The 25,311-nt window shown below is 42.4% G+C and overlaps 1 protein-coding gene across 1 annotated transcript in view; it reads right to left on the reverse strand.

Moving 5' to 3' along the window:
* The window catches only part of ZC3H3 (zinc finger CCCH-type containing 3), a 365,042-nt gene that overhangs the window by 234,337 nt on the left and 105,394 nt on the right, over positions 1-25,311 (reverse strand). The gene's annotated exons all lie outside the window — the stretch shown is intronic.

A 25,311-nucleotide genomic window follows, 5' to 3' on the forward strand; every position in this document is an offset into this window, starting at 1 on the left:
TAGGATCTGGAGGGTAGAATAGCAGCATGAATGTCCCATCCCAAATTCAGTTAGCAGTAAAAAATCTTTAACACAGGGGATACGCAAGAGAAGGCTCAATAGTGCAAAATGTCACTGGAGCGCTTAATAATAAAAATGAAGATAGCAACTTTCCCCATGAATTATAATGGAAAAAAGATGATCACTGACCAAAGAGAGCAAGATTTAGGAATAGCGAGATCTTCAACTCTGCCTGTTAAGTGTTGTGCATACTCGTGGCAGTGTTCTTTCTGCGGATGCAGACTAACACGGCTGCTACACTAAACCTATACAAATATTGTCGGCATTCTATACAGCTGTGACAATCTGAAAAGGGCTCGGTGTAAATAAATCAAGGCAAATCTGGCAGCACATTTCCCATACTGAAGCATATACAATTAGGACAATAATTTTAATCTACCATTTCCCCTTCAACTACCTGCACTTTTTACTGTTATACTGTAGGTTTTACATTAAAAAAATATTCAAATTAGGGCTGTCAATTAATGACAGTAAACATGCGATTAACTCAAAAAAATTAATTGCGATTAATGGCAGTTTTATTCGCACTGTTAAACAATAGAATACCAATTGACATTTATTAAATATTTTGGATTTTTTTTACATTTTCAGATATATTGTATTCTGTATTGTAATTGAAATCAAAGCGTATACTATTTTTTATTACAAATATTTGGCACCTTAAAAAATGATAACAAATACATCTCTACCCGGATATAATGCCACCCAATATAACATGAATTTGGATATAACACAGTAAACGGCACTCCAGGAGAGGGGGGTGAGGTGCGCACTTCAGCAGATCAAATCATGTTTGATATAACACAGTTTCACCTATAACGCGGTAAGATTTTTTGGCTCCCGAGGACAATGTTATACTGAGGTAGAGATGTAGTATTTTTCAATTCACCTCATACAAGTACTGTAGTGCAATCTCTTTGTGGTGACAGTACAACTTATAAATGCAGATTATTTTTTTTTGTTACATGACTGCACTCAAAAACAAAATGTAAAACTTCAGAGCCTACAAGTCCACTCAGTCCTGCTTCCTGTTCAACCAACTTTGAAAAACAAACAAGTTAGTTTACAATTACAGGAGACAATGCTGCCCTCTTCTTATTTACACTATCACTAGAAAGTGAGAAAAGGTATTTGCATGGCACTTTTGTGGCCATCGTTGCAAGGTATTTACATGACAGATATGCTAAACATTCGTATGCCCCTTCATGCTTCGGCCACCATTCCAAAGGATATGCTTCCATGCTGATGAGGCTCGTTAAAAAAATAAATGCTTAAATTAAATTTGTGACTGAACTCCTTGGGAGAGAATTGTATGTCTTCTGTTCTTTTTCACCCACTTTCTGCCATGTATTTCACATTATAACAGTCTCGGATGATGATCCGGAACATGTTTGTTTTAAGAACACTTTCACAGCAGGTTTGGCAAAATGCAAAGAAAGTACCAATGTGAGATTTCTAAGGACAGATACAGCATTCAACCCAAGGTTTAAGAATCTGAAGTGCCTTCCAAAATCTGAGAGGGACGAGGTGTGGAGCATGCTTTCAGATGTGTTAAGAGAGCAACACTCCGATGCAGAAACTACAGAACCCAAACCACTAAAAAAGAAAATCAACCTTCTGCTGGTGGCATCTGACTGAGATGATGAAAATGAACATGTGTCTGTCCACACTGCTTTGGATCGTTATCAAGCAGAACCCGTCACCAGTATGGACACGTCTTCTGGAATGGTGTTTGAAGCATGAAGGGACATACGAAACTTTAGCACATCTGGCACGTAAATATCTTGCAATGCCGGCTACAACAGTGCCATGAGAACACCTGTTCTCACTTTCAGATGACATTGTAAACACAACGTGGGCAGTATTATCTACTGCAAATTGTAACCACACTTGTTTGTCTGAGTGATTGGCTGAAGCAGGACTGAATGGACTTGTACGTTCTAAAGTTTTAGATGGTTTTTATTTTTGAGTGCAGTCATTTTTTGCATATAATTCTACATTTGTAAGTTTAACTTTCATGATAAAGAGATTGCACTACAGTACTTGTATGAGGTGGACAGAAAATACTATTTCTTTTGTTTTTTACAGTGCAAATACTTGTAATCAAAATAAATATAAAGTGAGCACTGTACACTTTGTATTCTGTGTTGTAATTGAAGTCAATATATTTGAAAATGTAGAAAACATCCAAAATATGTAAATAAGTGGTATTCTATTATTGATTAATTGCATGATTAATTCTTTTAATCGCTTGACAGCCCAAGTTCAAATAGTTAAAAGCAAACCAAACAATACTTTTTAAATACAGCAAATGCAGTTGTTCAAGCATCCAAGCAGGAAGTCCTCTGAGAAGACGGCATGACTGAGCTTCTGACGCAAAGCAGCTCATTTTGGCAAGGACATGGATATTGGGTCCAAAGACTGCATTTTTTGGTATATGTTTGTCCAGTGCTGAGCACAAAGGGGCCTTGATTCCTTATTGGGGCTCTTACTTCCTACCAAAATGTAAATAATTAATAATAAATGCACTGAAATAATCTTATGTACTGTTATGTTAATAAATAGCCTCAGCACAAAACAGATTATAATGCTTTTTAGGATGGCAGGATTCTGCTGTAGGGAGACCTAGAGATATAATGCAAGTCTGCAATTATCAGTAAGCATTAATAAAAGTAGCAGTGCTATACAGTATATTAAATACCAAAAAGAGTACATTAAGTTAATGTTAACTATTAAATACCCACAAAAGCCAGGAAGTTAAAGCCAGCAGCCTAAAGAGCTGCTGGTGCCTTTCAGTAAAAAATTCTCCTTAAACAAACACACACACATCCCCCACAGATCTATAAATCAAATCAAATATTTCCAATACTTCTTTTCTTTCTCTCTTAATTAGTTATTATTTACATTAAAAAATGTTCTGTGTTTCCAAGATATTCCAGCCCCTTCTTCCCCACACAGAAGTCTATGGTTTTGACAAGCATTTCCAAATCAACCAGTTCTAAAAGATACCCAGTATGGAATAGGAAGTAACAGGCTGCAGGCAGGGGGGAAATCTAAAGCCCTGTCTACACTTGGGACATTTGTAAAAATTTCCCATTGTTCAGATACCAGTTCAGTTCTACCAAAGTTAGCTATCTTGGGAGTGCCAGTGGAAACAGGTCTTATTGGCGTTTTCAGAACTATCTCATCTCACCTTGATCACAGTGGATCTAATTGACATGATGTAGCTAAATTAGTGTTAGCAAAGTCCTGCAGTTACAAAATTTCCCTAATGTAGACAAGACCCATGAAAGAAAGATCCTGTTGTGTTGCGAATCTCCCTAGCACTGAATGAAGACTGAGAAAGGGGATAGATTGAAAATGTAGAACAGAAATGGGACAGTTTCTCATCTAAACAGAATGTTTATCAAAGTTTCCGCACACTGGACTTGTTAAAAACTATTGTAAGCTCTCCCCAGATTAGTGACTGCATCATCCTGTGTGTCTGTAAAGCCACAGCACGGTTTGAGACCTACTGTAATATAATTTATAATATTATTGAGCCATGGCCAGGTTAGATTGTTCTGTTCATGGAACATCTATTTAATTTAGTTATTTTGATTTAAATAATAACTAAAACACACCTATCCAAGACTTTGGATGCGCTAATGCACCATTAACAATATCTCAGCAACATTAACATGATAAATTCAACAGGCTCTCAGCCAGCCACCTACAAAAACTCTTTTCCACTCCTTCATTATCTAAGAAGCATACCCTCAATCTTCTCCAAAGCCCTATTTAACAGATCTAAACTGTCCCCTGATCTGGCCTATTTCAGACTAAGTGGTGGGGAGCAAACTCCAGATTCCTCACAGAGAGCTCTAGTGATACCAGGCCTTCATATGTTTTGCTATCCTCTAGCAGAAAGTCCAGAGTCAGAACAAAAAAAATAAATGACTCCACTTCTCTGAATGGCCTCAAACAAAGCCATTCACAACTCATATGAGGACATATTTCTGGCAAAGCATCTATAATATCAGAGAGGTCCACACTGGAAAGCAGTTCTGCCTCTCTCCCTTTAGAAGGGGAATATAACGGTTGGGCTGACCCACTCTACATATTTCATATCCATAGATTTAATAGGACTACACTTAAAAGCTTTTTATGGATCTTAAAAGTCACGAAGCTATTTTACACAGAAGTTATGCAGAAAAGAAGTGGCAAAAGTGTGAAGAGAGCCCAGGAGTCCTGGCTCCCTGTTTCTCCTTGCCAAACATTAGACCACATCCTATCTCTGAACTTTCACACGTGTGTTTCCTTGCATGTAGAGACTTCAGGAGGTCATGTAATCCAACCCCCTGCTCAAAGCAGGACCAACACCAACTAAATCATCCCAGCCAGGGCTTTGTCAAGCCAGGCCTTAACAACCTCTAAGGACGGAGATTCCACCACCTCCCTAGGTAACACATTCCAGTGCTTCACCACCCTCCTAGTGAAATAGTGTTTCCTAATATTCAACCTAGACTTCCCCCACTGCAACTTGAAACCATTCACTTCTTGTTCTGTCACTTGACCCCACTGAGAACAGCTGAGTTCCATCCTCTTTGGAACCCCCCCCTTCAGGTAGTTGAAGGCTGCTATCAAATCCTCCACTCCCTCTTCTCTTCTGTAGACTAAATAAGCCCAGTTCCCTCAGCCTCTCCTCGTAAGTCATGTGCCGCAGCTCCCTAATCATTTTCGTTGCCCTCCGCTGGACTCTTTCCAATTTGTCCACATCCTTTCCGTAGCGGGGGGCCAAAAACTGCACACAATACTCCAGATGTCGCCTCATCAGTGCCGAATAGAGGGAAATAATTACTTCCCTCAATCTGCTGGCAATGCTCCTACTAATGAAGCCCAATATGCCGTTGGCCTTCTTGGCACTGAGGGCACACTGCTGACTCATATCCAGCTTCTCGTCCATTGTAATCCCCAGGTCCTTCTCTGCAGAACTGTTGCTTAGCCAGTCAGTACCGAGCCTGTAGCAGTGCATGGGATTCTTTAGTCTTACTATCAGGATCTGCCACTGTTCTAGTTGAAACTCATCAGATTCCTCTTTAACTCAACCTCCCATTGTCTAGGTCAACTTTGGACACCCTATCCTACTCTCCAGAGTATCTACTCCCCCCAGCTTAGTTCATCTGTAATTGCTGCGGGAGCAATACAGTCCCACTGTTCAGACGTTAAAAAGATGGTTGAAAAAATCCGGCCCCAGGTCTACCCCTGGCACTCTGCTGATTACCAGATGCCAAACTAGACATGAGTTGTTGATCACGACCATTGAGCTGATGATCAGCCAGCTTCTATCACCTATTGTCCATTCATCCAGCCCCCAGACTTCTTTAACTTGCCTGCGAAGAAACTGTGTATACATTGTTTAAAATAGTACAGATTCTGTTAGAAATTTCCTACGGCTATCTTTCATATTGAAATATAGCTACTCTGTACCCATAGTTTAGGACTTAATAGACTCATAGACTCATAGGTCAGAAGGACCAATATGATCAACTAGTTCCGACCTCCTGCACAAGGCAGGCCAGAAAACCCTACCTACACATTTAATAACAAGCCCGAACCCATGACTGAAGTTATGGAAACTGTCAACAAATTGAGATTTGAAGACCTCAAGGCTGCCGGAATTCCACCAGCGCACCCATGCCCACGCGCAGAGGAAGGCCGAATATAACATCCAGTGGCCTCCTGCCAATCCGCCCTGGAGGAAAATTCCTTCCCGACCCCAAATATGGCGATCAGCTAAACCCTGAGCATGTGGGCAAGACTATTTTCACCTTATACAATTATTTAAGTTGGGAACTTCTCAAATACAATTTTTTTTGGCACCTTTACAAGCTCTAGTGGCTGCTAATCAATCAAACATCCAATCAAACTCCTGCCTGACATCCCTCACTGCCTTCAACTTACAAGTGATGTAAGAAATAGAGGTCCCAAATTGTTGTGGCTTTCAGTTCCCCCTCCCCACCATTCCCAAAACACAGACAGACCGGTGCCTGGTAAACTCTATTCCACAGCGGTAATTGGATGTTGCATTCATACAGTAGCTGCTCTTCTGATACTGCCTGTGCGCGAGGCTCTGGCATTAACCATGTTCTGAAAGAGACTCTCCGAAGCAGCTCAGTTTTCTGTTATTACTTGCTAGCTGAGGGCTTTTGTGTAGATAATCATGTTATTTAGATAGGATGTTGGTTTAATTCCCTTCATTACAGGCTCCCAGGGTTGTAATTTTTTTTCGCCGCATGATGTATTCCCTGTGGCACATTTCACTCAAATCAAACACTTTACGTTTTTATTACAAACAATACCCCAGCGTCTCCCGTTATCAGCCCAGCACACACATGCACACTCCTTGCAGAGATCCAGAGGTCAGTTCTAATGACTAATCGATCTCATTAGCTTTCCTAATTAAAAACTTTACTACCGCAATGGAAGACAAACTACAAAAAAACTGCTTGCATCATATTTGAATGGGATATGAGCACCATTTATCAGCCAGGGCTCATAGCTCATGCACACCAGAGTGCTCCGTGCATTGCTGAGATGGTGGTTTTACTCTGAGACATGCCTCCCCCGTGAACAATTCACACCAACCACACCCAAGGAGAAGAGGAAAGGAGGAAGGAAAAAATCTGGTGTGGAAACTTAGACACCTTATGGCTGACCTTCACAATGGAACCTTATTGCCATAAAAGTCTTAAAGCGATACTTATGTATGCATCCTTCCCAAGGTTCCTTATGAGCTGATGGAGTCAAAGAACCAAAGCGTGCCACTCTTTCGACTCAGCCTTTTAGGAAGATGTTTGAATGCTGTAACATCAAGGTGGCAAAGCTCTCTGGTTAAGCTTCACAATAATATACTTTGCACTTACACAGCACATTCAAAGTGTGTCTGTCCATTCACTGAGACACACAATACTCATGACAGCTAGGGAAGCATGATCCCCATTTTACAGATGGAAAATCGGGGGGGGGGGGGCATGAGAATAAACATCCTTTCCTAGCATCATATAGGGCGTCTGTGGTAGAGCCAGAACAGAACTCAAACTTCTAGTTCTTTGCCTTAACAATGGGATCATTCTCAAGGCTAGTGTTCATCCATCTTCCATCATCTTCAGACATCAGTGATTTTTATTTGTTTTCATTTTTCCTCCCCCAAAATTAATGAATAGCTAAAATAAATGTTCAAAGTGAGGGGAGAGGCTAACATTTTTATACAAAGCAACCAAATATTATTGCTTCCCTAAAACCAGAATTTCTTAGAATGGATTTCTATGTCCACGCATTCACACGTACAGGGGTTCATCTTGAGATCTTACATCCCCTCCAAATCGGGTGAACATGGAAAAAGACTACCTCCTTCTTATTTACATAGCACCCTTTATCTCAAAGGCTCCAACCACTTACATTTTACTTCTCCACAGCTCCCACAGAAATCAGAAGCAGAAAAGACATTAGCCAGTCTAGTCTGTCTCCCAGCCAAAGCAGGATTCTCCTCTACACTCTTCAGCAATTTCTCCAACATGATTTTCAATGAACCAAAAAAATGAGGCTTCCATCTCTTCCTTGGGGAGAATGTGCCATAGTCTGCTGGATTTCACTGTTGGGCTGAGGAGCCAGAAAAACTTCCTAAATTCTCTGCTGCATAATTTCTTATGCCTACAATCACACAGGAGTCGTACTGACAGAAAGACCGCACGTTTGACCAGATGATGATAACTCACCAGCCTTTGCTGTTTATTTCTGCAGATATTTGTTCAGTTTACTATGTTATTTCTCTAGAGATAGAATATCATTAGCACATATCCAGAGTACCAAGAATCAAGCATGGTAAGTAGAGAAAGACAGTAAACTAGCAGCCGTTGTTGGGATAGATTAGCTAATCATCTAAACTGGTAGGGTAAATCCTATGTTCCTAGAAGTGAGAGGAATTAAGTACTCTAATGATCAAGGTACAGTGCAAGGATAAAGTCTGGGAGCTGGGATTCCCAGAGACAACAGATTTCAATTCCTTTGTAAAGTAAAAATGCAAGGACCAAGAAGAGGGCCAGTCGGGTTCTGTAAGGTGCTCCAACATCTGAGAGACACGAGGATCCACACTGGAAACAGAGGGGGACTGTGGATCAGTTGTGGGGGTCACAAGGGGCCATTACAACTTGCAAGGAGAGAGCCACAGGAGCTGCCATCAAGACAGTCAGGAAGGGTAGAAACCAAACTGAACCCCGAAGTCAGTGGAAAATGGGCAACAGCAGAAGTTAAGTGTTTATTTTCCGTTACTTGGAACTCAGTCTGGGGTAGGGGAGCCCTCGAGGGCAATGAACACCAGGGTTAGAAAATGAACGGCAAAGGTGGTATGGCTACAGTCATTCAGGGCTTTAGGGGAATCGCTGGAGAGAAGGATGAGTTAGCATTAGCCTAACAGGCTTCTACAAATCTTTCAGGGAAGACAGGCTAGTGAAAAAGCAGCAGACAGATGAAACCAACAAAAATTCTAGTGTGGCTGAGCCACAGAGCCACCTGTTTCAAAGGCAGCCTGTTAACAAGAAAGCTAAAGGAGGACAAGTAAAATATACCTTAGATAGTATCAGAGGGGTAGCCGCGTTAGTCTGAATCTATAAAAGCAGCAAAGAATCCTGTGGCACCTTATAGACTAACAGATGTTTTGGAGCATGAGCTTTCGTGGGTGAATACCCACTTCATCAGATGCATGTAGTGGAAATTTCCAGGGGCAGGTATATATATGCAAGCAAGCTAGAGCTAACGAGGTTAGTTCAGTCAGGGAGGATGAGGCCCTGTTCTAGCAGTTGAGGCGTGAAAACCAAGGGAGGAGAGTTTCTGTAGTTGGCAAGCCATTCACAGTCTTTGGTTAATCCTGAGCTGATGGTGTCAAATTTGCCGATGAACTGAAGCTCGCAGTTTCTCTTTCGAGTCTGGTCCTGAAGGTTTTTTGCTGCAGGATGGCCACCTTAAGGTCTGCTATAGTGTGGCCAGGGAAGTTGAAGTGTTCTTCTACAGGTTTTTGTATATTGCCATTGCTAATATCTGATTTGTGTCCATTCATCCTTTTCCGTAGAGACTGTCCGGTTTGGCCGACGTACATAGCAGAGGGGCATTGCTGGCATATGATGGCGTATATTACATTGATGGACGCGCAGGTCCATTCATTATGAAGCTAGATCCCAGGTCCCCTCAGCAGAGGGAGGAGGTTGTTTAAGTCTGAGGAGCAACACATGACCAAGGAAGGCACGACGAGCCACCAGTGAGAAGAGACTGAACCAGGGACTGCTATTCAGGCCCTAGTGAGATTTGAACCTGCGACCCCTGTATTCCAAGACCACTGTTCTAACCCCCTGAGCTATGGAACCCAGCTCCAGGTCCCCTCACTACAGGGAGGAGGTTGGTTTAGGCTGAGGAGTGCTGAGCCAGCAAGGAAGGAAAGTGTTAAGCAGACACTGCTGCCCACGCCCCAGCAAGATTGGAACCTACGAACCCTAAACCGGTGAGCACCAGCAGGAATTACATGGACCAATTAATGCACCACACATCAGGGTGCTTTAGAAATCACCCCCCATAGAATGCATTATCCTACCATGCAGATGAGCCCTCAAATTCATTGTGTTTGTTCCCCCAATGCTGCTGCCCGGCTGAGTTCTCTGCTCCCTTGGTACCCAAAAATGGACCTTTCTTATCATACTCCTCCTAGTGAAGGCAATTGGGGTTTCTTTCCATGCTGGACCTTTTTGCTCATTATTATATTATGGTAGCTCCCAAAAGACTCATGGTGCTAGCCACTATACAAATACATCTGAAGATACTTTCTCTGTACCAAACAGCCCACAACATAAGACAATAAATGATTAATAAGATGTGAGGGAGAGGAATACAGTCAGATATAATCGTAATGTTTCAAATCCTTACCCCCTGCCACCAATAATTATATATAAAGTACCAACTGACCCAACCCCATTAGTGACTGGCTGACATCCTAAGTGGGACAGGTGGGTCTTGGGCACACATTTCCCAGGTCACCCTGCTTTACAGCAATCACAACTGTGGTGTCTAGGTGGAGTCCAAAGTGGGGGGACAAACTTCCTTTCTTTAGCTGCTGTACATATCATCTGGCACAGGACTGTAGGGGAGAAGGGGACCTTTGGCAAGACTAGGTTTACTCCGAGGTATCAGGCATGAGGAGTGGGCATCCAAGTCCAGATTTTACCTAGAAACTCCCACTTGACTGTCTGCTGTTGCATAATCATTTAAGTAGAACCTGCTTGCCTTGCATTATCAACGGATCCATAGATCCCATATATTCTCATTAGGAAGCACACCTGCAAAACAGGTTAAGAAGTTGTCCCACACTGTACAGTTGGTAAATGCAATGTTAATGATCTGCACAACTCTGCATTATTGAGGCAGAAGACTCAGCAGGATTTTCCACAATTTGGCAGCAAAAGGAGCTAATGAAAGTTTAGGTTGCATGCAAAAGGCATCACGCCAAAGAACAAGCAACTGATAGTCCCTTTTTATAAGGTCCCAGTGAGGCCGTGCCTAGAATCCTACGTTCAGCTCTGGGCAACTCAATACCAGAAAGATGTACATAAACGGAAAGGAATTCAGACAACAGAACAAAAAAATTTTATATAAAAGGCTTAAAAGTTTGCTATATTAGAGGAAAGCAAATGAATAACCAGTAGATACCAGTCAGCTAACCAACAATTAAACAGAGATAAGTAACTGTCTAACCACCACAAGAAGAGGATTTATTTATGGTTGTGCAAGTGGTTACAACTACGAGGAATGGGATGAAACTGAGCAAAGGAAACTTTATGGCTGAATACAAGGCAACAATTTCTTACCTGAAGAACAGTCCCATGGGGAAGTAGTGGACACCTTATTGCTTGGGTCACAAGAGATTAGCTGGGACAAAGCAGCAGAGAACATATTATAGGGAAGAATCCTGGGTTGGTCAAAGGGGTGTTAACTTAATGTACATCCACACTTCTCAGAGTCACTGCTGCAGGGTTTTTTTTGGCAGTGTAGACATACCTAGATTGACTCTACAGTTTGTCTCTCTGACCTCTATAACCTGAAATTACCTGAAGAATTCTACTGGCTTTGCAACCAGACAGCCTTGAAAGAAAACGATCCACAAAGGCGAGTGCGCTGAACGTTGCTCAGTATGTGAGGTACAAAACAAAGAAAGGGGAAGGACCTTTCACAATTTTCACCAGTTTTCCTCCTTTCCGTTTTCCAGCACCCGTGGACAGAGGTATTGGGGGCAGAAATGAACTGTCCAACATGAGCTTTACAGGCTGAGAGAAATGTACTCATCATAGCTGCAAGCTGGAGACTTGCTAAATATTGAAGAGCCTGTTACTAACTCTCAGACTGCAAGGGACTCTCCCTCTGCATCTTCAAAACAGACACTTAGCTCTTCAGGCTCAGACGCATCCCGAATTTGCTGTCTAGTCAAGAATTGCCTCATACGGGAGCTCAAACAATTTCCCCAGATGTGCCACAAATTGAATAAGAGACTGTTCTGCACGGTGAATACTACGATGAAAAATTGCTCTTTATACTGATTTTTGCATAATATATGAGGGACCCTGCAGAGAGGCACATGTGTGATACTGATCCTTTGAATTGCATAATGTACGATTATGTCAGATAGCTGATGTTTAAATGATCTGCGATGAGTTGTACTCCTGGAAAAATGGTGACAAATGTTTCACTAGGAGGCACAGGCTTGCTTTCTGAGAAGGCTGGAATTGCAGACTGAGACAGTTAATATCTGGTACTTTAAAAGCCAGAACTCTTACAGGCACTTGGTCAACTTTTTTATTAGCCTACCGTAGTTTAGAAATATTTGTTCCAAATGAAAATCTGCCTGACAAAACCTTAGGCCAGGAGGCACCTTTACCTTTACTACCAGCTCTCCAAAACCTCCCAACTACTAATGACAACTTCTCCATTGCCAAATAAGTTTTTTGCTCATTTCATAGACTCACAGACTTTAAGGTCAGAAGGGCCATTATCATCATCTAGTCTGACCTCCCGCACAACGCAGGCCACAGAATCTCACCCACCCACTCCTGTATCAAACCTGTGTCTGAGCCACTGAAGTTGTCAAATCATGGTTTAAAGACTTCAAGGTGCAGAGAATCTTCCAGCAAGTGATCTGGGCCCCACGCTGCAGAGGAAGGCAAAAAAAACCCAGGGCTTCTGCCAATCTGCCCAGGAGGAAAATTCCTTCCCGACCCCAAATATGGCGATCAGCTAAACCCTGAGCATGTGGGCAAGACTCACCAGCCAGCACCCAGGAAAGAATTCTCTGTAGTACCTCAGATCCCACCCCATCTAACATTCCATCACAGATCATTGGACATATTCACCTCCTAATAATCAAAGACAAATTAATTGCCAAAATTAGGCTATCCCATCATACCATCCCCTCCATAAACTTATCAAGCTTAGTCTTGAAGCCAGATAAGTCTTTTGCCCCCACTACTTCCCTTGGAAGGCTGTTCCAGGACTTCACTCCTCTGATGGTTAGAAACCTTGTCTAATGTCAAGTCTAAACTTCCTGGTATCCGGTTTATTTCCCTGTGTGGAAGGCAGAGCATACACGGGAAGGTCAGAACAACCTGGCCTGCTCCTCTAAATGTCTGTGCTTCCACCATTGGCTTGTGCGTGATCGAACACCGAATAAGTGAAAACCCACACAGGCAAAGACAGACACTGCATACTCAGAGAAAGGATAACGATCTTCTGCAGCCGTCTGGAGTATTTACCAGTGATACCATAGGATTTCTCTCTATTAAACATACACCTCTACCCCGACATAAAGCTGTCCTCAGGAGCCAAAAAATCTTACCGTGTTATAGGTGAAACTGCGTTATATCGAACTTGCTTTGATCCGCTGGAGTGCGCAGCCCCGCCCCCAGAGCGCTGCTTTACCGTGTTATATCTGAATTTGTGTTATATCGGGTGGCATTATATCGAGGTAGAGGTGTATATGAAAAACATTCTGCTCTCCATTAACAACCACAGCTGAAATTGATGACAGAGGACTAGACCACCACTCATAGCTGCTAGCTGTTCCTGGCTCATGTTTTTGTGGCAATGGGCAGGCACTGCATTATCAGACACCAGGTTCGTTTTGTTTTTAAGCCATGGTTTGGGAACAGGTTTGGCTCTCAGAAATTACAGCTGAGAGCTGAAAAGGGGTAGGAGCTACAAACAACACCTGGGAACTGCTGAGTAACTCCACTGTGTGGGTGCCCCCATTCTCTCCAGATAGGTGGGTGTACCACAGCTGTGTTGTGTGTGTATGGTCTGCAAGAGCCCTTATAAAGATCACCATCTATTACTTTTTGAGCAGCCAAGTATCTGCTGAGGCCTCACAATCAAATAATCCTATCCTGCCTTTTTGTGAAGTAAAGTGGGATTGTGTCTTGGCTATCAAAGTTATAGGTGGATGGAACTAAAGGTGCACATTGTCTCCTATAGAATGCTCCTGCCTCAGAAGTGCAATGCATCTGGCTATCAATAGGCACAGACAGCAGACACCAGCACAAGTTTTCTGGTCTCTGTTTCCACAGTGATCAACGCAGCTCCAAGACCACATGTAAGGTCACATCACAAAGCCACACAGGAGATCCCATGCCGAGGAACATGTGGCCCTCTGGGGTGTGAAGTAACAGAACAGGGGAGTAACTGGGGAGAAAAGAACTAAAAGAACAATACAAAAATGAGAAGGAAAAAAAAGGGACAAGGGAGAGAGGGGAAAAGACAAAAGGAGAGAGCAGAAACTGGGCCTGGGAAGCTCAAAAGAGAAGATAGGTGTATGTGAGGGGTGCCCATCCTCAAATCCATTGCAAACGGGGTTTTGACAATTAAAAAGCCAAACATCACCGGTACACACAATAATGGGACTACATCTTATGGCATTAGAAGTGTCCTTGCATTTCCAGACTTGGTGTCAGAAGCACAAAATTCCTCGTTGGACCATTCAAGGGTTGTTGATCATATAATAACATGTAACCTAAAAACAGGGACTAATTTATACATTAGCTTGATTCAAGGTTATCAGAGCTCCTATCCCAACCAACTACAAATTCTCTTGGTGATTCGCTTTACCCAAAAAACACCTGCAAAACATAAGTGCTGTGCTGCAGAACTCAAATGTCTTTTGTTCTGGTTACCAAGTTGGCCAAGTCCCTGGAATTAACAAAAGGATTTGGGATTACTATAATACTGTTACGAATTCAGTGTGAAAGCAGACACCCAGTATTATGGGATGATTATCACTGAGTATGTTCAATATGTTCATACAGAATGGCACAGTGAGAGGTTAATTATATTGCTACTGGAATCTGCTTCTAAAAGGACCATCTTTTGGTTTAAGAGGGGAATTTAATTTTCACACTCATTCAGTTCTGAGCTCTTTCAAGAGAGATTGCTACTTATGCCAGAGTGTAATCGATAGTTTAAGATCACAAACTGCTGTTTAATAGGAAATAAATCCAAATGATTAAAAGTACTTTACCTGTGACTCCGAAGCAGGATTGCTGTTCAGACTCTAGATCCACAAAGAACAATAGTAGCATTGGCTTTGCAACTCAAACATCTTATTGGGCTTCACATACCCTCCAATGTTTGCCTACCAAGGCAATCAGTTTCAGAGGGAGATATTTGGGGAATTAGTACCAAATCTGCTCACTAATTCCTTACATTGAATGGACTCAGGCAGATGACGCTGGCATAACTTATCAGGAATGACAATGCAGTGGCAAGACGGCACTGGGTCTAGCAAGCTCCAAGAGAAATACCTATTTTTATAGTGAAGGTATTAAATCCACGTAAACTGTTAACAGGAAGTGAATCTAGCTGTTAAGAAGCAAATATAAGTTAAGTTTTGCAAATGGATTTCCTGAGCTTTTAAAGAAAGGAAATAGGATTTCTGTCTCCAGGACACCTTGTGGCAGGGGAAACCTTTCCCCAAAGTTAGGGGCAAACTAAGCTATCAACGGCTCATCAAGCAATAATTTATTAAGAGCTGACAATGCTGGAGCTACTAGCACCTCCTAACTCACCGAAAAACTATTGTAGAAGGAGGAGAACACACTGGAGAACAACATGACACTATCTCTAGGCAGACAGAGACAGCTGTGTTGGCTCTTCAGACAATCATGTACAAGCAGCTGGGCTGAGAACAGCTAACTCATCACTCATATTCCACCAAAGCAAAACAAAACTATATTGCTCACTACCAACTCTGGCTGGACACGAACCAGTGAGCAAGAGGTGAAAAATCTCAGGATAAGTGCTAATAGATTCAGCCAAGGCAGTGGACAGAAGGGGACATTTTATTCTTTCAGAAGCTTTTTAAAATACAGATCTGTTGCAAGATAATTAAAGCAAAGTCCTGGCCCCAAACAAGAATGTGCAAAGCCTGTCCTATAATATATGTTACCATCACACACACAAGACTATGGTCTCACACCTTGCAAGGCCCATCTCCCCTTGCTTTGGGGATGGTAGAGAGAAAAATTAACTTTCAGGACTTGCTGAGCTGTTTGAGAAAAGTCTATCATCTTAATTTTAAGACACTGCATTTTTTTTATACCAGTAATATTGCCTGCCTTTTCCTCCCCAAGTTCAGAAGTATGCTGCTAATGATGTCCATCTTCCTGAAATAAGTGCAACATGCTTAAAGGTATTTATCGCCAAGTTTAAACAAACGGGAGAACAGATGCATGCATCTGACGAAGTGGGTATTCACTCACAAAAGCTCATGCTCCAAAACATCTGTTAGTCTATAAGGTGCCACAGGATTCTTTGCTGCTTTTATAGATACTAGTAACACCTGAGTTCACTAGAAATGAAAGTCATTAGTGAAAATATTTTCAATTTGTTCAGTGTTCTCTTTGTGCATTTGAAAGCTGTGTCAGTCAGTTTCACTATTCTGTACGGCCAGTTAGGCAGTTACTCCCTTGCTTTAAAAAACAAAACAAACAAACCGTAAACATAAGCACTGAATCCTATTTTATGATTTGTGGTACTGTAGTGCATAGGGAGTCTCAGTCACAGACCAGGCCCCTATTTGCTAGATGCTGCATCAACACAGAACAAAAAGCTTACAAACTAAACAGACGAGAAGACAACACATGGACACAGACAGAAGGGGGAGTACAAATAAATAGTGAGATAATATTGGCCAGCAGTGGATCTCTGCACACCAGCAGCCTAATCATTGTCAAGTTTTTTGAAGGCCTTTTATTATTTTAAAGAGTTTGGGGTTTTAAGTCAGCGTAACTAGACAGTTCTGTAGAGTGATCTGGACACAAGCAAGGGTGGTATCACCAAATGCTCTATCAGGAGGTAGAATTTTTCTTAAAATTGCTTAACCTCCTAAAATTGAGTTGACAATGTCCCTTGAACTCTGACAAACTTTGGGAAACAGTTTGCATAAGAACAGCCAAACTGGGTCAGACCAATGGTCCATCTAGCCCAGTATCCTGTCTTCTGACAGTGGCCAATGCGAGGTGTCCCAAAGGGAATGAACAGAACATGGAATCGTCAAGTGATCCATCCCCTGTCGCCCATTCCCATCTTCTGGCAAAGAGAAACTAGGGACACCATCCCTGCCCATCCTGGCTAATAGCCATTGATGGGCCTGTCCTCCAGGAACTTATCTAGTTAGGTTTTTTTTTAACCCTATTATAGTTTTGGCCTTCACAATATCCTCTGGCAAACGGTTCCACACGTTGACTGTGTGTTACGTGAAGAAATATTTCCTTTTGTTTGTTTTAAACCCGATGCCTATTGGGTGACCCCTACTTCTTATGTTATGAGAAGGAGTAAATAACACTTCCCTATTTACTTTCTCCACACCTGCCATGATTTTATAGACCTGTATCATATCTCCCCTTAGTTGTCTCTTTTCCGGGCTGAAAAGTCCCAGTTTTATTAATCTCTCCTCATACAGAAGCTGTTCCAGATGCCTAATAACTTTTGCTGCATTTTTTTGTAACTTTTCCAATTCCAACATATCTGTTTTGAGATGGGGTGACTAGATCTGCATGCAGTATTCAAGGTGTGGGATTTATATAGAGGCAATATGGTATTTTCTGTCTTAGCTATCCATTTCTTAATGATTCTCAGCATTGTTAGCTTTTTTGACTGGCTCTGCACATTGAGTGGATGTTTTCAGAGAACTATGCACAATAACTCTAAGATCTCTTTCTTGAGTGGTAACAGCTGATTTAGATTCATCATTTTATATGTATAGTTGCGATTATGTTTGCATGAAGGAAACTATACAAAAAAAAGCATTGACATATAAATAAGGGTACTTTGGAGTTTATCCTGCTCACAAGAGCTAACAAATCCACCTCTACTGTACCTCAAATATTCGCTGCAGAATGCAGCCATATCTGAAACATCTCTAGCCATCAATATAAGGAATCACAGTGCTAATGCAGGCTAATAGAACAATGCGCGGGAGCAGAATAAAAAGAATGTCATTACAGTGCCTGCATTTGGACTATTAAAAACCAAGACAGCGTGTTAGACAGTAACAAAGCTCTTGGTAGAGTGTACAGCAAGCAATAGTCTCTCTCTCCTTACTACTATTCAAACTCAAAACCAAAGGCTTGGAGCAGCCTCCCCAAGAACTGGGCAAGTACACTGGAACCAAGCAGTTCCATAACTATTTGGAATGGATGAACGGATGCCTGGAATGGATCTAGAGAAGCGGAGTGACAGCACCTTGAGGAAGAGAGAAAAGTCTGTGAAGAAAAGTTGACAGGAAGCAGTGTAACGTGTGGGGAAAGGAAAGGGAATGTGATTTGAATGAGGGAAATAATAGACAGCAATGGAACCAGAACAGTAAGAAACTTACCTGAAAGAATTAATACAGCCAGTGCAACCTGAGCAACCAGCAGTCTCTAGCAAGTGTGTGAATAGCAATGCTGGCAGGTTTGTCCTTGGTGAAGGATAAACCCAGAAGTTATTTTCCCCCTTGTTGTCTCTGAGGGCTAATAGTTCAGGAGAAGGCAATTCAAAGATATCTATGAAGGGCTGCTAATGCCTTAACAGGAGACTGTGGATAGTCCACATCTTCCTAAAATGAGCAGGACTGCAAGTTCCCTTTGCATCAAACAGGGCCACCCAGGGGATTCAAGGGGTCTGGGGCTGCCAAAGACCCGGCACTCCAGCGGCGGGTCCCAGGGTAGAAGGACTCCCCGCCACTGAATTGCTGCCGAATACCCGCCCTGGGTCTTCAGGGCACTTTGGCGGCGGGTCCCGGAGTGGAAGGACCCCCGCTGCTGAATTGCCGACGACAACCCAGAGTGGAAGAAGCTCCAGGGTTCCAGGCCCCATGAGAGTATTCCGGGACCCCCAGAGTGGGTGAAGGACCCCGCTCCAGGGGCCCCGAAAAAACTCTCATGGGGACTCCTGCAGGACCAGGGCAAATTGCCCCTCTTGCCCCCACCTCTGGGAGGCCCCGGTATCAAATTCAGGAGGGGCAAACCACTATTTCCCCTCAGTCTGGTTCCCCCCTTCTCTGCAGCATAAAATTCCCTGAAAGAAAGGAGTAAAGTACTTTCAATGCATTTCCCATTTATTCTGTAGGGAGAAGGAGAGTTTAAGTGTGGCTTTTTAATGTGCTTGCCCACTTTAACTGGAACATTTCAACAGCATTCAGCACAGCAAATGTATATAGTAATGCCATATCTGATCAAACGTATTACCACCTCGCACACACCACTGGGGATGGCACACTAGAGAACTACCTCAACAAACAAGTGTTCAGAATATGCAACTCAAAGTAGATTAGGGCAAAAACAAGACAAGGGTTTCCCAGAAACAATTAGTCATGCGCCACTTGCTAGATCAGCATATACATTATTTAACCCCAGCTACTCAGTAGCATTCTTCTGCGAGCTAAAGACCATCTCCGTGAAAGAACCTGTATGTACATTTTCACTACGAGGAAGTTAGTAAGAGATTTAATTAATCTGTCTTTCAGATCTACCTCTCTTTCTGATTAATCCACCCATCTGTTTAATGTACCCAGCCTCCTCTGCAATCAACTCTCCCCATCTGTCCGTGTTCTGTCTACATGTATAGTACAGTATAGACATCTGCCTGTGGAATCTACCATTTCAAACTTGTCTGCCACTGGAGATCTAACAGTTCTGGTATTTCAGCAAACTGTGTAATAGCCCATGTGCTCCTATGGACATGGTATCTCATTAGAAAGGGGAAAGAGGGAACATATTAAAAAAGTTTCCACCACACTGAGAACAGCACCCATCTTATATTAGTTCACAGTGCATGATTACTTCCTTTCCGACCTGAAAAAACTGTACCTCGGGTATGATGGGTTGGGTCACAGAAATCCCCTTGGGACTGCCACCTGATGTGCTGAGACTACCTCTGAGCCCGTTTTCCCTGGCAGCCTGCTACAAATGCAGACCCAGGTCTGAACCACACCCCACAAAAGCTGCAGGCTTAATTGAAAACAGCCTAAGAAGTGCTCCTGTCTCCAGCACCCAGATACCCAGCTCCCAATGGGGTCCAAACCCCAAATAAATCTGTTTTACTCTGTATAAAGCTTATACAGGGTAAACTCATAAATGGCTCACCCTCTGCAACACTGATAGAGAGATATCCACAGCTGTTTGCTCCCCCAGGATTTAATTACTTACTCTGGGTCAATTAATAAGCAAAAAGTGATTTTATTAAGTATAAAAAGTAGGATTTAAGTGGTTCCAAGTAGTAACAGACAAAACAAAGTAAATCACCAAGCAAAATAAAACAAGAACACGCAAGTCTAAGCCTAATACAGAAGGAAACTAAATACAGATGAAATCTCACCCTCAAAGATGCTGCAATAAGCTTCTTTCACAGACTAGACTTTTTTCTAGTCTGGGCCCAATCCTTTTCCCTGGTACGGTCCTTGTTCCAGCTCAAGTGGTAGCTAGGGGATTTCTCATGACTGCAGCCCTCTGTGTTCTGTTCCACCCCCTTTTATAGCTTTGGCATAAGGCGGGAATCTGTTCTCTCTCTGAGTCCCAACCTCTCCTTCTAAATGGAAAAGCAACAGGTTTAAGATGGATTCCAGCACCAGCTGACACAGTCACACGTCCTGTGAGACCCCAAGCTTCATTCCACCCAGACTGACTCACAGGAAGGCTTGCAAGTAAACAGAGTCATCTATAGTCAATAGTCCTAGTTGATGGGAGCCATCAAGATTCCAAACACCATTAATGGCCCACACTTTCCATAATTACAATAGGTCCTCAGTTTTATATTTTATATTTCTAGTTTCAGATACAAGAATGATACATTCATACAAATAGGATGATCACACTCAGTAGATTATAAGCTTTGTAATGATACCTTACAAGAGACCTTTTGCATGAAGCATATTCCAATTACATTATGTTCACCCACACCAGGCATCTCAGTCCTTCCTATTTTCTGGTTGTGGCACATGACAGTCTAGACTCCTGAGGGCTGTAATACTTTGGTCCAATTTCAGCTGTTGGGTTTAGTATGTGGATGCTGGGTGATGCTGGTAGTCCAGGAGGTCAGAATAGATGATCTGGTGGTCCCTTCTGACTTAAACTATGACTCAGAGTGCCAAATCCTCAGCTGGTGTAAGTTAATGTAGCTTCATGACTTGGGTGGAGCTGCACCAATATATACCAGCCAAGGATCTGACCCATAAAGCAGGTTTCAGAATGAAAAAGTTGGAGACCTGCTGCTTTAGCACAATAATCAATATTCCTCTAGTCATCTGAGCACCATGTCACTGGACTGCACCGTTGGGGAATTTTTTCATCATACTAAATTAGGCATGTAAATCTTGCACATACTTTCGAAGATTCGTGATGTATGTCTTTCGGTCCTCGAAGGGCTAACACTGATTTAATACACACAGATCTTTACAGATGATTGGTGGCCCATTACACACCAATCGTCAGCACATTATACATCACACATTGCACTACCCTGAATGTTTCTTTGCTTACAGTTTCATATCACTTCTGTTCATCCATTCCCACTGTCTTCTGGTTCATACCGCCTAGATGAGTTCCCTTCTCTAGTCACAGTGGCAGTTATTCTGGAAATATTCCTGTCACTCAAATATTGCAGCAGCAGTAAGGCAAGCTATCCTCAGAAAGGCTCTGCTAACAGCACATTGTTAGCAGGAATGCACATTTCTTGAAGTAACGGTTTAACTTTAGTGCAGAAGGAACCCACAGTGCTTTAAAACTGATTTACAAACAAATAAAGTCACTTGAATGCAGAAGCACACAACAGCACTACACAGCAGTTTAGGTCAAGGAGCAAAGACTTTTAACCAATTAAACTATAGAGAAGAGAATGTGATTGTCTGGATTCCAACTGCAGCTGGACTCCTAACTCTTCCCAAAAGTGCCATGGAATCTTTAATGACTGCAAATGATCAGGAACTCTGATTGCTTTTCCCATTAAAAAAAGCATTTCCAGAAGAAGAACATCCTCTAGCTCCATGCCAAGTACCTGATCAAAAGGTACTCAGAGAGGAGTCCCATGTTCTGCATCATCTATGTTACTGCCTGCCACATCTAGCTTTTCTTGGGAAAGCTCCCATGTAGGCATTAATAGAGAACCATCCTGCTTAGTCTGTGAGATCCAATGAGATTAGTTCCTGAGTAGGTCTGGGCTTCACTCTCAGGCTGTGATTCAGTTCAATACCAACAGTATAGCATTAGTATACAAACATTAACAATATCAGCAAGGTGTGCAGGGAAGTCCAGTGAACAACTCACACACAAATTAGTTTTTTTTAAATCACACAGTTTGTGGGGTTAAAAACTTTAGTGTCGATACTTAAAATTCAGCTTGAATCAAAAATGCAACAGAAACCAAGGGTACGTCTTCACTGTATAGTGAAGGGGTGATTGTAGCACACCAAGAGCGTATCTGCACTAACTTTAAACTCACTAGCATGGGTGACAATAGGAATGAAGAGGCAGCACAGGCTTGTACACACAAGGAACCCTGGTACAGACTCGAGTTGCTAGCTCATGCAGAAGCCCGTGCTGCCACATCTTTACTACTACTGTTACCTGTGCTAGCTAAATTAAAGCTAATCCCGGTAAACTACTGTCAACTGCAGTGAAGACCTACCCTAAAACAGTGGCTCTCAAGCTTTCCAGACTACTGTCCCCTTTTCAGGAGTCTGATTTGTCTTGCATATCCCCAAGTTTCATCTTACTTAAAAACTACTTGCTTATAAACCAGACCTAAAAATACAAAAAGTGTAACATCACACTAGCACTGAAAAATGCCTTTACTTTCTCATTTTTACCGTACAATTATAAAATAAATGAATTGGAACATAAATATTGTACTTCCATTTCAGGGCATAGTATATAGAGCAGTATAAACAATTTGCTGTCTGTATGAAATTTTAGTTTGTACTGACTTCGCCAGTGCTTTTTATGTAGCCTCTTGTAAAACTAGGCAAATATCTAGATGAGTTGATGGAGCCCCTGGAAGACCTCTGAGTAGCCCCAAGGGTACATGTACCCCTGGTTGAGAATCATTTCCCTAAGAGACAAAATAGCCCTTTCAAGCACTAAAAAAACATCATTATTGAGTCACAGATTCCAAGGCTAGAAGGGACCACTGTGATCGAGTCTGACCTCCTGTACATCACAGGCCACAGAACTGCTCCCAAACCATTCCTAGAGCAGAGCTTTTAGAAAAAACATCCAATCTTGATTTTAAAATGGCCAGTGATGGAGAATCTACCACTCCCCATGAGAAAATGATCTAATAGTTAATTATCTTCACTGTTAAAAATGTATGCCTTATTTACAGTCTGAATTTGCCTCGCTTCAACTTCCAGCCATTGGATCACGTTAGACCTTCCCCAGCTAGACTGAAGAAACTATTATCAAATATTTATTCCCCAAGCAGGTACTTACAGACTGTGATCTAGTCACCCCTTAACACGCTCTTTGTTAAGATACATAGAGTGAGCTCCTTGACTCAATTGCTATAAAGCAGGTTTTCAAATCATTTAATCGTTCTGGGGGCTCTTCTCTGAACCCTCTCCAATTTATCAGCATCCCTCTTGAAGTGTGGACCTCGGAACTGGACACAGTATTCCAGCCGCGCCATTGTCAAATAGAGCGGTAAAATAACCCTACTCCTACTGAAGATTTCACACTTTATGCATCCAAAGATCACTTGAGCCCTTTGGGCTACAGCATCACAAGGGGGGGTTCATGTTCATCTGATTATCCACCACCCCAAAATCTTTATTCAGAGTCGCTACTTCCCAGGATAGACTCTTCCACCGTGTAAGTAGGGCCTACACTCTTTGTTCCTAGATCTATACATTTCATTTTAATACACATTTTCTTGTTTGCACCCAGCTTAAAACTTCCTCACTGCCTCGCTCTGCAGGAGAAGACCACACATATTCCCACTCAGGAAAAATTGAGGACCCATAATCCCAACTCCACTGGTAGCAGCTGTAACATGACAGGATGCAGCCATTTTTATCACCTGTGTAGATGGCATGGTGTGACATCAGACAACATGGTGATAAAGATGGCTGAGTCCTGCCTACACTGCAGCTTCCATTGCTGCTAATGCCAGTGGAGAACTACAGGTTTCAAGTCTCCTGGATACACTGGACCAACACAACAGGAAGGATCAGATAAACTAGTGTCTCATGGATGCATAAGGAGAGATTGCGCGCTTTCCACTCCTCTGTTGCGATTACTAAGAGGTGGTCACAGTTAATACACAGAACATGCATTTCTCTAATAAAGCCCCCATTAAAGAGAGTGAATGGGTCTCTGGAGCATTGGGCCTTGTTCAAACACAATCCTTATTATTATAACAAGGGGGAAGTCCCCCCTTCCTTCAGTGAATGATTATTAATGTGTTTCCAGGAATCCAGTCCATTTCTCTAAATGAGAACAGCGATGGCAGCCGAGGCAGAATGAAGCTTGATAAATGCCTCCCTTCCCCCACTCACCTGGCAGGAGCTGCCAGGGTTCTCGTTCTAACAAGCATCAGATGTAAGATGACTGGAATAACAAAGTATGAATTTTTATGAGTCTAATAAATCACTCCACTTTTCCTGCTCTTGATCGTTTTCACCAATTCAAACACTAGAAAAAACCTACCTATAATCAAATGGGTTCATGGATCTTGCATTAGAGATTGGCCATGGGCGGGGGCATGGGGAGAGGTCTCTTCCCCCATCCCCCTCCTCCCCCCATCGCTGCCTTTGGAAACAAAAAAACTCTTGTCAGATGCAAAATTAATTTACATTTATATTTCGGAGTTTTTTTTCTTCTTTTATATAATGATCAAAAATTTGAATCCATTACGATTCCCCCCCCCAAAACCGGATATTAAATTGAAGGCCTGACTATTTTTTCCCCAGCCTTAAACTGTCCTAGCTATCCATTTAAAAGACTCTGCACAGACTCCTGCATCGGCAGAAAAACTTATATAAACGCCTATGAATGAAAGAAAACTTTGCAGCCACTGTTCGAGCCACATCACAAGAGGGCAGGTTTCCAAAGTTCTTTTCATTCTCCCCTCCCCTGCCCCTCCGAATTTCTGAATAAAAACACTGATGCTATGGACTGGCTATGACAGTATCTAGAGAGAGTAATAAAAAAAGGTCTAATTTTGCCCCAAATTTGCTGGGAGTGTACACATGCAAACACACTTGGCAGAGAAAAATACTTAAAAAGGCATGCAGAGTCCAAACCTTGACTAGCATGATGCAAACTGAAAGACATCAGGACTCTGCTCCTTTAAAATATCCACAACACACACTGGAAGAATGGGAGGGCGTCAAAATAGAGACACGGTGCCGTAATGCATCTTAAGCACGAGAGAACGCATCCCCCTCTAGCTGTCAAGTGGCCTTTGGTACCTCAAGATCAAATATGGGTAAGGACTGTTAACATGCAACTCTAGAAAGCTTTGAAAGAAATCAAAAGGCATCCTCTGAACAGGAGCAATTCCCCCAACACACCAGACAGCACGCTGATTTGCAAGATCGTGTGTGTGTGTGTGGAGTATGGCCCGGTCCAGTCATGAATACGGAGAAGCTGAAGTCCTGCAGTTTGGTAGCTTTATGTCCCACAGAAAGTTGGTCAAATCGGCTGGAAAACCTGT

This window comes from Chelonoidis abingdonii, chromosome 2, assembly GCF_003597395.2.
Source record: "Chelonoidis abingdonii isolate Lonesome George chromosome 2, CheloAbing_2.0, whole genome shotgun sequence".
NCBI lineage: Eukaryota > Metazoa > Chordata > Testudines > Testudinidae > Chelonoidis > Chelonoidis abingdonii.